This window comes from Phyllobates terribilis, unplaced genomic scaffold, assembly GCF_046119375.1.
Source record: "Phyllobates terribilis strain yellow unplaced genomic scaffold, ASM4611937v1 Scaffold_99__1_contigs__length_5935540, whole genome shotgun sequence".
In the NCBI taxonomy this organism is placed as follows: Eukaryota; Metazoa; Chordata; class Amphibia; order Anura; family Dendrobatidae; genus Phyllobates; species Phyllobates terribilis.
Window position 1 is genome coordinate 202626 of NW_027362859.1, and position 13202 is coordinate 215827.

A 13202-nucleotide genomic window follows, 5' to 3' on the forward strand; every position below is an offset into this window, starting at 1 on the left:
CCGTTCTTCAAAGGCTACCAGGACCTTGCCTTTTTTTAGCTGCTGTAGTTTTAATCCAGTGTTTGGGAATATTTCAGGATTGCAGTCTTCCCTGCCAGAGGAGGAGAGATTTTGTCCCCAACTAATTAAGGTCTGGAGGGAGGACAAAAGAGATTTTTTGGTAGCTAGTGACCAGGCCAAAAGTGGTGCTAACTGCAGACGTAGGAATGCTTCTATCTTTGGGGTGGGGGATTTTGTGTGGCTGTCCTCAAAATATCTGCGCTTAAAGATCACATCTAAAAAGTTTGCACCTAAATTTGTAGGTACTTATAAAATTATTACAAATTTAAATCCTGTGACAGTTAATTTGCAACTTCTTATTACCTGGAAAATCATAATTCTTTCCATTCTTCTCTTTTCAAAAAATTTGAGGGGACCTCAAGACATAAATGAGGTGGATTTGGAAGGGTGTCGGGAGTATGAGGTAGAGCGGGTTCTTAGTTCCAGGTGGGTCAGGCGCTGTCTGCACTATCTCATTAAGTGGAAATATTATGGTCCTTAAGGTAGCTCCCAAGTTAATATGGGGGATCTTCCTGCGATCAGATGAAAGTTAGCGGGAACTTAAGGAGATAAATAAGTGGCAGGATAAAGGGTTTGGGTTCATGGAGAACTGGGCCTACTTCTGTTGGCTACAGGCTCTACGATAGGGACAGACTGCACCTCAACTGGGAGGGTGCAGATGTGCTGCAGTGAAAAATGGTCAGATGGATGGAGGAGCTTTTAAACTAGGATCTGGGGGGGGAGGGAGGTTTTTTGTGCAAATAAGGGGATAGAGTAGACAGAGAGAGAGACAGTAGGGGTCAATGAGGATTTAGGGGGCTGGGACATTCAAGGAAAGTAAGGAGGCAAGAAGGAGTAATAAATAGTTAATAGTATTAAATGTCTGCAGGCAAATGCAAGAGGTCTTGCAAACAAAATTAATGAATTAGAGACTCTAATGTCAGCCACAGATTACGATGTGGTGGGCATTACGGAAACCTGGCTGGCAAGTCACGACTGAGTGATAAACAGAGGATTACACTACATTCAAAAGGTTAGGAAAGATAAAAAGGTAGAGGGGTGGGTATTTTCATTAAATCCAACTTAAGACCTGTGCTAAATGACGACATTGGAGGGGAGCTTCAACAATGTAGAGTCAGTATGGGTAAATGTACATGGAAATGCCAATAATGTAACGCTGTTAATTGGAATTTGCTACAAGCCTTCTAATATAGCTGAACATGTAGAGGATGAAATGCTGCAACAAAAACAAGTCATGGTCAAAGTGTTGGCTCCCTTGAAATTGTTCCAGAAAATGAAGTAATTCTCGCAGAAAATTATTGCAATTAAACATATTTTGTTATACATGTTTATTTCCTTTATGCGTATGGGAACAACTCAAAAAAAAAAACAGATAAAAAAAGGCAAAGTGAACATAATTTCACACAAAACCACCAAAAATGGGTCGGGCCAAAATTGTTGGCACCTTTTCTCAAAATTGTGGGGTGTGGGTAAACAACTTCGTTTCAAGCATGTGAAACTCGTTCATACTCAATTGTGGCAAGTAACAGGTGTGGGCAACATGAAAATCACACCTGAAACCAGATAAAAAGGGAGAAGTTGATTCAATCTTTGCATTGTGTGCATGCGTGTGCCACACTAAGCATGGAGAACAGAAAGAGAACAAGAGAACTGTTTGAGGACTTGAGAACCAAAATTGTTCCAATCTTGAAATTATTGATTTTTTTCAAGTCCATCTCCAAAGATCCGGATGTTCCTTTGTCCATGGTGCACAACATAATCAATACATTTACAACCCATGTCACTGTAGCTAATCTCCCAGGATGTGGACAGAAGGGAAAAATTGACGAAAGTGTAGTCCAGATGGTGAATAAGTAGCCCCACCAAAGTTCCAAATAAATTCAAGCTGTCTTGAATGCTCAGGGTGCATCAGTGCAAGCGTGAACCATCCATCAACATTTGAATTAAATGAAATGCTATGGCAGGAGAATAAGGCGGACCCCACTGCTGACACAGAGGCATACAAAAGCTACACTGCAGTTTGCCAAAATGTACATGAGTAAGCTAAAACCCTTCTGGGGAAACGTCTTGTGGACAGAGGAGACCAATATAGAGCTTTTCGGTAAAGCACATCGTTCTACTGTTTAAACAAAATGAAGCCTACAAAGAAAAAATCACAGTAACTACAGTGGAATATGGTGGAGGTTCAAAGATGTTTTGGAGTTGTTTTGCTGCCTCTGGCACTGGGTGTCTTCACTGTGTGCAAATCATCATGAAATCTGAAGATTACCAAAGGATTTTGTGTGGCAATGTAGTGCCTAGTGTCAGAAAGCTGGGTTTGCGTTCTAGGTCATGGGTTGCCAGCATGGCAATGACCCCAAACATACATCAAGAAGCACCCAGAAATGGATGGAAACAAAGTGCTGGAGAGTTGTGAAGTGACCAGCAATGAGCTCAGATCTAAATCCCATGGAACACCTGTGGAGAAATCTTAAAATTGCTGTTTGGAGAAAAATATTAACATTTGAGAGTCTTCAGTGGTTGATACCTTTGGCTAACTGAAAAGATGGTAACAAATTGCAAAATTTCAAGACTACTCAGGTCTCTTCTTCAGACATAGTATAACACAACATCTGAAGTGTCACATATTTATACACAACAGGGCACATGAATAATGCAATAGATAAGACAAGTGGCGTGAAGCAGAACTATTATCATGGGAGAGGGAGAAGCAGTTGTGGCTGTGAATATTGGAACAGTTCATTGATAAGGAGTGAGAAAGTTTTATTGTCCTGTGATAGAGGTCTGGTCCATGATTGTGATGCCCCCACAGGTGTTAATTTCAGTACAGGAGTAGTTGAGGGTTAAGTTGATGGTGAGATGAAATTGATTAAAGTGTTCATGGAACGTCTTACGCTGTTGCTGAGATTCTGTCCAGATGATTAAAATATCGTCAATGTAACGGTAGTAGGCAAGAGGCCTGACGGGACAGGAGGACAAGGAGTCACTATAAAGCTTGGCCACAAAAAGATTTGCGCACTGTGGAGCCATTTTACTTCCCATTGCTGTACCAGTCTCCTGTAGATAAATGTTATCAAATTCAAATAATTGTGGGTGAGGATGAATTTTGTAAGTTTCACCACAAAGGTGAAACAATCCTCCTTGTCTGTTTTCTTTCCCTCCCAGTACCTTTTCTTTCTACTACGGTTAGGTTTCTGGGAAGTTATACTTATGCCTTTTATTTTTGGTTCTCATTAGCTTGCCTTCTTTGCCCTATATGAATGTGTCTTAGTTTCTCACTCAGGGTTTTCATATCTTCACACTTTTCTTTCCCCTTGTTGACAGTGTATTGCTGCCCCCCCTCTGATTCCTCAGGAGGTAAGAGAAACTCCTCAACTGCCTATTAGGGAGTTAGGTCTGAGGTGTTATTTTTAGTTAGCTAGGGCCTGTCTGCACAGAGACCAATTGGGTGTAGTTGCTGCATTCTTCCCTGTGTGGGTTCTGTGTTGGCTATCAAGATGCACTTTCTGGTTAAAAGATTTCCCAAATTTTGAACATGAAAAAGGCTTCTCTGCCCGACTCTCCTGAATCTCTTTTGCTCTTTATGATTCCAACTAGTCTTACCAAATACAAAAGGTCTTTGGTAAGCTACCTTATACAGGCTGCTAAGAATATCATTCCTCGTCACTGGAAAAGTACTTCTCCACCTACTCTGGAGGAGTGGTTCTGTGACATAGTTCTTCTAAATAGGATGGAACATTTGATTGCCCGATCCCCCACTGATTGTGATAGATACTGTAAGTCTTCGAGAGACTGGATTGAATTCCAGGAATCCGATGCCTACCGTCTTATATCACACTGATGTGACCCACCCTTTTCTCTGGTGCGTTTCTTCTCTGTCCGGAGTGTGGTCCGCATTGGTTCGCGCCTGGCTGCACTACGTATGGTTTCCATTGGATTTTAGTAATAATTGTAATACTGATGGCCTAAAATGTTCCCAGCCTTCCCTTTTCTTCCTATAACTTGATGTTTTATTGGATGTTATACTTATATTCTATGATATACTGATGCAGATATTGTCCTGGTTATTCTCTTTTTTTTTTAATTTTGTAATTGAAAATTATTTAACCTTTCAATTAAAATTTAATTTTGAAAAAGGCTTCTCCCCTGTGTGAATTCTCTGATGTTTATTAAGAGTTGCTTTCCGTGTAAAATATTTCCCACATTCTGAACATGAAAATGGCTTCTCCTCTGTATGAGTTCTCTGGTGTATAACAAGACTGTACTTCTGTTTAAAATGTTTCCCACATTCCGAACATGAAAAAGGCTTCTCCCCTGTGTGAGTTCTGTAATGTTCAACAAGATTGCATTTCTGTTTAAAATGTTTACCACATTCTGAACATTAAAAAGGCTTCTCCCCTGTGTGAGTTCTCTGGTGTATAACAAGACTGTATTTCTGTTTAAAATGTTTACCACATTCTGAACATGAAAAAGGCTTCTCCCCTGTGTGAGTTCTGTGGTGTTTAACAAGATGGCATTTCTGTTTAAAATATTTCCCACATTCTGAACATGAAAATGGCTTCTCCTCTGTATGAGTTCTCTGGTGTATAACAAGACTGTATTTCTGTTTAAAATGTTTACCACATTCTGAACATGAAAAAGGCTTCTTCCCAGTGTGAGTTCTCTGGTGTACAACAAGACTGTATTTCTGTTTAAAATGTTTACCACATTCTGAACATGAAAAAGGCTTCTTCCCAGTGTGACTTCTCTGATGTTTATTAAGAGTTGCTTTCCGTGTAAAATATTTCCCACATTCTGAACATGAAAATGGCTTCTCCTCTGTATGAGTTCTCTGGTGTATAACAAGACTATACTTCTGTTTAAAATGTTTCCCACATTCCGAACATGAAAAAGGCTTCTCCCCTGTATGAGTTCTGTAATGTTCAACAAGATTGCATTTCTGTTTAAAATGTTTACCACATTCTGAACATGAAAAAGGCTTCTCCCCTGTGTGAGTTCTCTGGTGTATAACAAGACTGTATTTCAGTTTAAAATGTTTACCACATTCTGAACATAAAAAAGGCTTCTCCTCTGTATGAGTTCTCTGGTGTATAACAAGACTGTATTTCTGTTTAAAATGTTTACCACATTCTGAACATGAAAAAGGCTTCTCCCCTGTGTGAGTTCTGTGGTGTTTAACAAGATGGCATTTCTGTTTAAAATATTTCCCACATTCTGAACATGAAAATGGCTTCTCCTCTGTATGAGTTCTCTGGTGTATAACAAGACTGTATTTCTGTTTAAAATGTTTACCACATTCTGAACATGAAAAAGGCTTCTTCCCAGTGTGAATTCTCTGGTGACTAACTAAATCTGATTTCTGGTAAAAACATTTCTCACATTCTGAACAGGAAAAAGGCTTCTCCCCTGTGTGAATTCTCTGGTGACTAACTAAATATGATTTCTGGTAAAAACATTTCCCACATTCTGAACATGAAAAAGGCTTCTCCCCTGTGCGAGTTCCCTGGTGTCTAACAAGATCTGATTTCTTGTTAAAATATTTCCCACACTTGGAACAAGAAAATCTATTCTCGGCTGTGTGAATTTTTTGATGTTTAGGAAGAGATTTTTCGAGAGGAAAACTGTTTCCATATTCTAAAAATGTCTTCTTTGCTTTAGGATTAGTTTGTTTTTTAATGCTTAATTTGTGACTATGATTTTCTTTAGTAGTTGGTAATGAATCAGAAGACAGGACATGTTTCAAAGGATCAAGTGACAGATCTTTGCTGTGAAGGGATGATGGTATATCTGGAGTAATGGCATTCACTTCAATTGTATCCTGTGGGATCTCAAGATCTTCTGATTTAAAGATTGAAGATGTCAGCAGTCCCTCTGATCTCCAGGTACAGTCATCTGCTAAGATAAAAATCTATTATTTTTCAATAAAATATCCTTGGATTTTATATTTTTTTAAATTTCTACTTAAACTGTCTATAATAATGGCAAGTTGTGTAAATATATTGAATTAATTATTCACCAAGACACTGACATTTCACAATCTAATAGAAAACCTCATAGGATGAACCAGTAGAGCGTGGTTTTCAACTGTTTGTTCATTCTGCCTCCCAAATATGGAATAAAAAGCCAGCAAGTTATGTAGGCAACAATAATACCAATAAAAACTTCTACTCATCTCACAAACAACAAGAGCCACTCAGGTCCATCGTCAGTAAATGGAAAAAAATCATAGTTACCGGTAACAGGATTTTACAGAACCCATGATAGCACCACCTGAGAGACGGTATCCGCCCACCAAGGACAGGAAACCTGCTGAATACAAAAGGCGGTACCTCTCCTCTGCATCAGTTTTGTTTTAGAGCACGAGAGGACCTCCAGACAGTATGTTAGTACACAACTATCACCAATAAAACATTTCTCACTATACACCCATATATAGAGAACATTTTAAGTGATCAAAAAGGGGGGGTATACAAAGGTGCTGTCATGGGCTCTGTAAAATCCCGTTACTGGTAGGTAACTATGATTTTTTTCCCCTTCTCCTATGACAGCACCACCTGAGATTTATATAGAACAGAAACCTTAGGGATGGATCACCGCTTGCAACACCTTTCTCCCAAAGGATAGATCAGCAGATGAAGAAAGATCAAGCCGGTAATGGTTATAAAAGGTAGAAGGAGATTACCATGTTGCTGCCTTACATATGTTATCAATGGACACTTCCGCCTTCTCAGTCCAGGAGGCTGCACCAGCTCTGTGGAATGGCCCTTCAGGTTCTCTGAAACCGGCACATTACTAGGGGAATATGCTAAGCTAACGGCGTCCCTGATCTATCTAGCTAGCTATAGTTCCCCTTGTAATTTTAAGTCCCTTACTAGCTCCCTGGAAGGAGACAAATAAGGCATCACTTCTCCTCCAAGGCCTTGTTACCTCCAAATACTGAACCAAAACCAGTCTAACATTTAGAGTTCCTCTAAATCTTTTGGGTTAGGATACAATGAGGGGAGAATGATCTCCTGTGTTCTCTGGATATTGGAGGCCACCATCGGAAAATAGGCCAGGTCTGGTCTTAACGCAACTCCATCTACAGTGATCTGTGTAAAATGATGATTTACTGACAGAGCTTGTAAGTCACTAACTCTATGGGCTGATGTTAGAGCTATCAGTATCGCTGTCTTCAGAGTGAGAGTTCTTTCTTTCACGCTTCCTTAGGGCTCAAAAAGGAGACTTAGTCAGGGCTTGCAGGACCAGGTTTAGATCCCAGGGAGGCATTCTCGGGGTAGCAATAGGTCTGGATCTATCGCACGCCTTTTTAAAACTGCTGCCAATTTATATTATATTTTATCTGCTGCCAAATTATAGTTATATAAAGCTCCAAGTGCTGATACTTGCACCTAAAGGGTACTGGTAGCCAACCCCATATCTAAGACACTTTTTAGCTTTAATAGGAATTTTAACCTTAGCTGACTGTGCCAAAATAGATAGGAATTTTGCCAATATCCTACCATAGATCTTAGTCCTCACAGGCTTCCAGCTTTTGAGCAGAATAGTGACTAGACCTGGAGAAGACCCTTCCTGGATTAGTAACGACCTTTCAAACTCCAGGCCATCAAATGCCCGACCTCTGAGGATGGAAGACTGGGCCTTGCTTAAGGAGATCTGGAGCATCTGGAACGACCCATGGATCTGACTGGGACATCCTCTTTATCCAGGTGAACCAGGGTCTTTTGGGCCAGAATGGGGCGATTAGTATGACCCTTGCCTGTTCCTCTCGGATCTTCCTCAAAATTCGTTGGCATTAACATTAGCAGGGGGGAAAGCATAGGCTAGGCCAAAGCTCCAGGGTATTTGTAATGCATCTACTGCATAGGGTCTTTCTTTTGGATTTAAGGAGCAGAAGATCCTTGTTTTTCTGTTTCGTTTGTTTGCGAAAAGTAGAGATGAGCGGTTTTAGACTCGAACTGTTCGCCAATCTCAAATTCAAGCTGTTTTGGGCGGTGTTCGAGTCGTTTGACGAACACTAACGATTTGCAAAAAATTTGGCTGTTCGAGGTTATGTTCGATAATTGTTCGTGCACCAAAAGCGTAACTGGATTTTTCACAGTGATACTGTTATTAGTGATGAGCGAGCATGCTCGCCACTGCTTGGTACTCGCCCGAGCATCTCAGTACTCGAGATGCTCGGGCGGGAGCTGGGGTCCCCATCCTGCATGTTTGGCGCTATTTAGAGCACCAATCATGCAGGGATTGCCTGCCACTCACTGTAATGTCACAGCCATGGTGGTTGTGGCATTACAGTGATTGCCCAAATCGATGGGAACAGTGCTCACAGTGAAACATGAAAAGCCGACAATTCATCAGCGGCATACAACGGTACCCGACAATTTAGAACAGAAAGAATAGAGCATCACACATAGATTAGATAGATAGAAACATGTCAGTCACATATATAATAAGTACAGTGACAGTGTTGGTTACTGTACTTGTCATTTACTGTTAAAATAAAGGATTTATTAAAAAAAAAAATTGGCGTGGGGTTCCCCGTAATTTTAGTCTAGCGGAGGTTAAGCAGACAGCTGGGGCAGATGTTTGAAGCCAGGGAAGTGGGTAATACCCACGGAGCTTCCCAGGCTACTAATATCAGCCCCCAGCTGAATACCTAGCCTTTACTAGCTATTAAAATGGGGGACCCAACAAAAAATGATGTGGGGCCCCCCTATTTTAATAGCTAGCAAAGGCTAGGTAGACAGCTGGGGGCTGATATTAATAGCCCAGGAAGGGTGCCATGAATATTGGTCCCCTCCCAAGCTAGAAACACCAGCAGTCAGCCACCCCAGAAATGGCGCATCCATAGGATGCGCCAATTCTGGCACTTAGCCTCGCTCTTCCCACTGCCCTGTAATGGTGGCAGTGAGGTAATAGGGCTGGGGTTGATGTCAGCTTATAAAGCCAGCTGACATCAAGCCCAGGTTAGTAATGGAGAGGCGTCTATAAGACACCCCCATTACTAACCCCATAGTCAAAGTTAAAAAAAAACACAAACACCCAGAATAAAGTCCTTTAATTGAAATAAAGGCACATTCTTTTAATGTTCTAAATTAAACCATACTTTCCGTCACGCCCATTCCAGCTGAAGCCAATGTCTTCTGCAATAAAAGTAAAATAATAAACGAACCTCATCCTTACTTTTCCATGGTTCCCAGGACGGCTTCAGCTCTGCCACATTGACACGACAGGCTGGATCGCAGCCGAAAGCTGCCATCCAGCTTGCCATGCCGCAGACACCGAGAAGCGCAGGCATGCTTGCGCTCCTCAGTGTCTCGATGTGACGGCATCCAGATGAGCCGAGTTCATGTCCAATGAACTCAGCTCACTTCATGCACGTCATTGACAGCGTGAGAGAATTCTCCTGCGCATGCGGTGAAGGCAAATGACGTCACCGCTTGAGCAGGAGAATTTTCCCACACTTGGACGGCATTGAGATGGCAGGCTGGAAGGTAGCAGAACGCTGCCATCCAGCATGCCATCCTTCAGAGACACTGCGGAGAGCAGGCAATATCTCTGAAGGATGACAAGCTGGATTGCAGCATTCTGCTACCATCCAGCCTGCCATCTCAATGCCGTCCCAGCGTGGGAAAATTCTCCTGCTCAAGCGGTGACGTCATCTGGATGCCGTCACAGCGAGACACTATCGAGCGCAAGCATGCCTGCGCTTCTCGGTGTCTGCGGCATGGCAAGCTGGATGGCAGCTTTCTGCTGATAATACCAAGCTGGCCCTAACCCCTTTATTACCCAGTGAGCCACCGCACCAGGGCCCTGGATGAGTTGGGTACAGCGCCAGAAGATGGCGCTTCTATGAATGCGCCATTTTCTGGGGTGGCTGCGGACTGCAATTCGCTGCGGAGGGGGGGGCCCAGAAAGCTTGGGCCTCCCTGCACTATGGATGCGCCATTTCTGGGGCGGCTGACGGCTGGTGTTTCTAGCTTGGGAGGGGGCCAATATTCATGGCACCCTTCCTGGGCTATTAATATCAGCCCACAGCTGTCTGCCTAGCCTTTGCTAGCTATTAAAATAGGGGGGACCCCACGTCATTTTTTTTTTGGTGTCCCCCATTTTAATAGCTAGTAAAGGCTAGGTATTCAGCTGGGGGCTGATATTAGTAGCCTGGGAAGTATTACCCCCTTCCCAGGCTTCAAACATCTGCCTCAGCCGTCTGTTTAACCTCCGCGAGAGACTAAAATTAAGGGGGACCCCACGCCAATTTTTTTTTTAATAAATCCTTTATTTTAACAGTAAATAACAGGAACAGTAACCAACACTGTCACTGTAATTGTTATATATGTGACTGACATGTTTCTATCCATCTAATCTATGTGTGATGCTCTATTCTTTCTGTTCTAAATTGTCGGGTACCGATGTATGCCGCTGATGAATTGCCGGCCAGCTTTTTTAAAGAGACGGATGCATGAAAACACTAATGCGCTATTCTATTCTGAGCAGTTTGTCAGCTTTTAGACACCTTTGAAGGTGTTTTCTATGTGTTTCTATGTGTTTTTGTTTTCCTGACATTGGTTTTAAAGGTGTTCGACGCTGTTCGACTGTGTTCGATGAACCGTTCGACGAACAGAACTGAACCCGAACACTAGGGGGATGGCTCAACACTAGCAAAAAGATCTATTTCTGGTTGACCCCAGTGATCCACAATTTGCTGGAATACTGTTGGATTCAGCTCCCATTCGCCCTGCTTCATTATATTCTGTCTCAGAAAATCTGATCTTTAGTTTTCTTTGCCTCTTATATGCAGAGCTGAGAGCATAAATTCATGTTGTTCTGAAAACTGTAGAATCTGCTCTTTCACTAACAGGAGAGGTCGGGATCTCGTGCCCCCCTGATGATTGAAATAGGTGACTGTTGTCTGACATAATTCGGATGTGTTGTCCCTGTAGTTGGGAACTGAACTTCATCACTGCATTCTTTACCGCCGACAGCTCCTTCATGTTTTGAGGAGAAGGCTTTCTCGCTGTCCGACCAGACTCCTTGTATTACACGATCTCCCAGATGTGCTCCCAGCCATCTGAGCTTGAGTCCTCTGTAATTATGTCCCTGACCTGATATGACCAAAGAACTCTCTGTGACAGGTTCTCCCGATCCAGCCACCATGCGATTGAGATGATGGCTGGATTGGAAAGTGTCATCTTCCTGTCCAAGTGTCCCCTGAGTTGTTTCTCCGCTGCTAGGATATCTTGCTGCAGATATCGGGAGTGTATCTGAGCCCACTGGACAGCAGGGATACATGATATCATTGTACCTAAAAGAGACATTGCTTTCCTTAGGGTCATGGATGGATTCCTGACTACTCCTGAGGCTAGGGACATAATTCTGTTTTTCTTGTCTTCCGGTAGCAGACAAGTCTATCCCTCTGAGTCCAAGATAAGCCCTAAAAAAGACGGAACCTTCCAAGGCTCCAAGCTTGACTTCTCTAGATTCAGTATCCATTCAAGATTGATCAGGCTGGCTCTGACTCTTGTCAATGCCAGTTTTCAATGCTCTCTTGATTTGCATACTACCAGAAGTCATCCAGGTAAGGGACAACTAGAGTATCTTGTTCTCTCAAATGCGCCATGACCTCAAGAATGATCTTCGTAAAGATTCTTGGAGCCATGGAGAGGCCAAAGGACAGAGCTGTGAACTGAAATTGCCTCACACGATTGATGATATACACAGCTACTCTCAGATACTGCTGGCATCCTGTATGGATTGGGAGGTTGTAATAGGAGTCCTTCAGGTCGAGGATACTCATATAACAACCCGGGAACAACATCTTTATGGCTGATATTATACAGTACAGACCAAAAGTTTGGACACACCTTCTCATTTAAAGATTTTTCTGTATTTTCATTACTATGAAAATTGTACATTCACACTGAAGGCATCAAAACTATGAATTAACACATGTGGAATTATATACTTAACAAAAAAGTATGAAACAACTGAAAATATGTCTTATATTCTAGGTTCTTCAAAGTAGCCACCTTTAGCTTTGATGACTGCTTTGCACACTCTTGGCATTCTCTTGATGAGCTTCAAGTGGTAGTCACCGGAAATGGTTTTCACTTCACAGGTGTGCCCTGTCAGGTTTAATAATTGGGATTTCTTGCCTTATAAATGGGGTTGGGACCATCAGTTGTGCTGTGCAGAAGTCAGGTGGATACACAGCTGATAGTCCTACTGAATAGACTGTTGGAATTTGTATTATGGCAAGAAAAAAGCAGCTAAGTAAAGAAAAACGAGTGGCCATCATTACTTTAAGAAATGAAGGTCAGTCAGTCTGAAAAATTGGGAAAACTTTGAAAGTGTCTTCAAGTGCAGTTGCAAAAACCATCAAGCGCTACAAAGAAACTGGCTCCCATGAGGACCACCCCAGGAAAGGAAGACCAAGAGTCACCTCTGCTTCTGAGGATAAGTTTATCCAAGTCACGAGCCTCAGAAATCGCAGGTTAACAGCAGCTCAGATTAGAGACCAGGTCAATGCCACACAGAGTTCTAGCAGCAGACACATCTCTACAACAACTGTTAAGAAGAGACTTTGTGCAGCAGGCCTTCATGGTAAAATAGCTCCTAGGAAACCACAGCTAAGGACAGGCAACAAGCAGAAGAGACTTGTTTGGGCTAAAGAACACAAGGAATGGACATTAGACCAGTGGAAATCTGTGCTTTGGTCTGACGAGTCCAAATTTGAAACCTTTGGTTCCAACTACCGTGTCTTTGTGCGACGCAGAAAAGGTGAACGGATGGACTCTACATGCCTGGTTCCCACCGTGAAGCATGGAGGAGGAGGTGTGATGGTGTGGAGGTGCTTTGCTGGTGACAGTGTTGGGAATTTATTCAAAATTGAAGGCATGCTGAACCAGCATGGCTACCACAGCATCTTGCAGTGGCATGCTATTCCATCCGGTTTGCGTTTAGTTGGACCATCATTTATTTTTCAACAGGACAATGACCCCAAACACACCTCCAGGCTGTGTAAGGGCTATCTGACCAAGAAGGAGAATGATGGGGTGCAACACCAGATGACCTGGCCTCCACAGTCACCAGACCTGAACCCAATCGAGATGGTTTGGGGTGAGCTGGACCGCAGTGTGAAG

At 42.5% G+C, this 13202-nt stretch overlaps 1 pseudogene; it reads right to left on the reverse strand.

The window, feature by feature from the left end:
- Positions 1-1373: 1373 nt before the first annotated feature.
- The window catches only part of LOC141198690 (uncharacterized), a 98583-nt pseudogene continuing 86754 nt past the window's right edge, over positions 1374-13202 (reverse strand).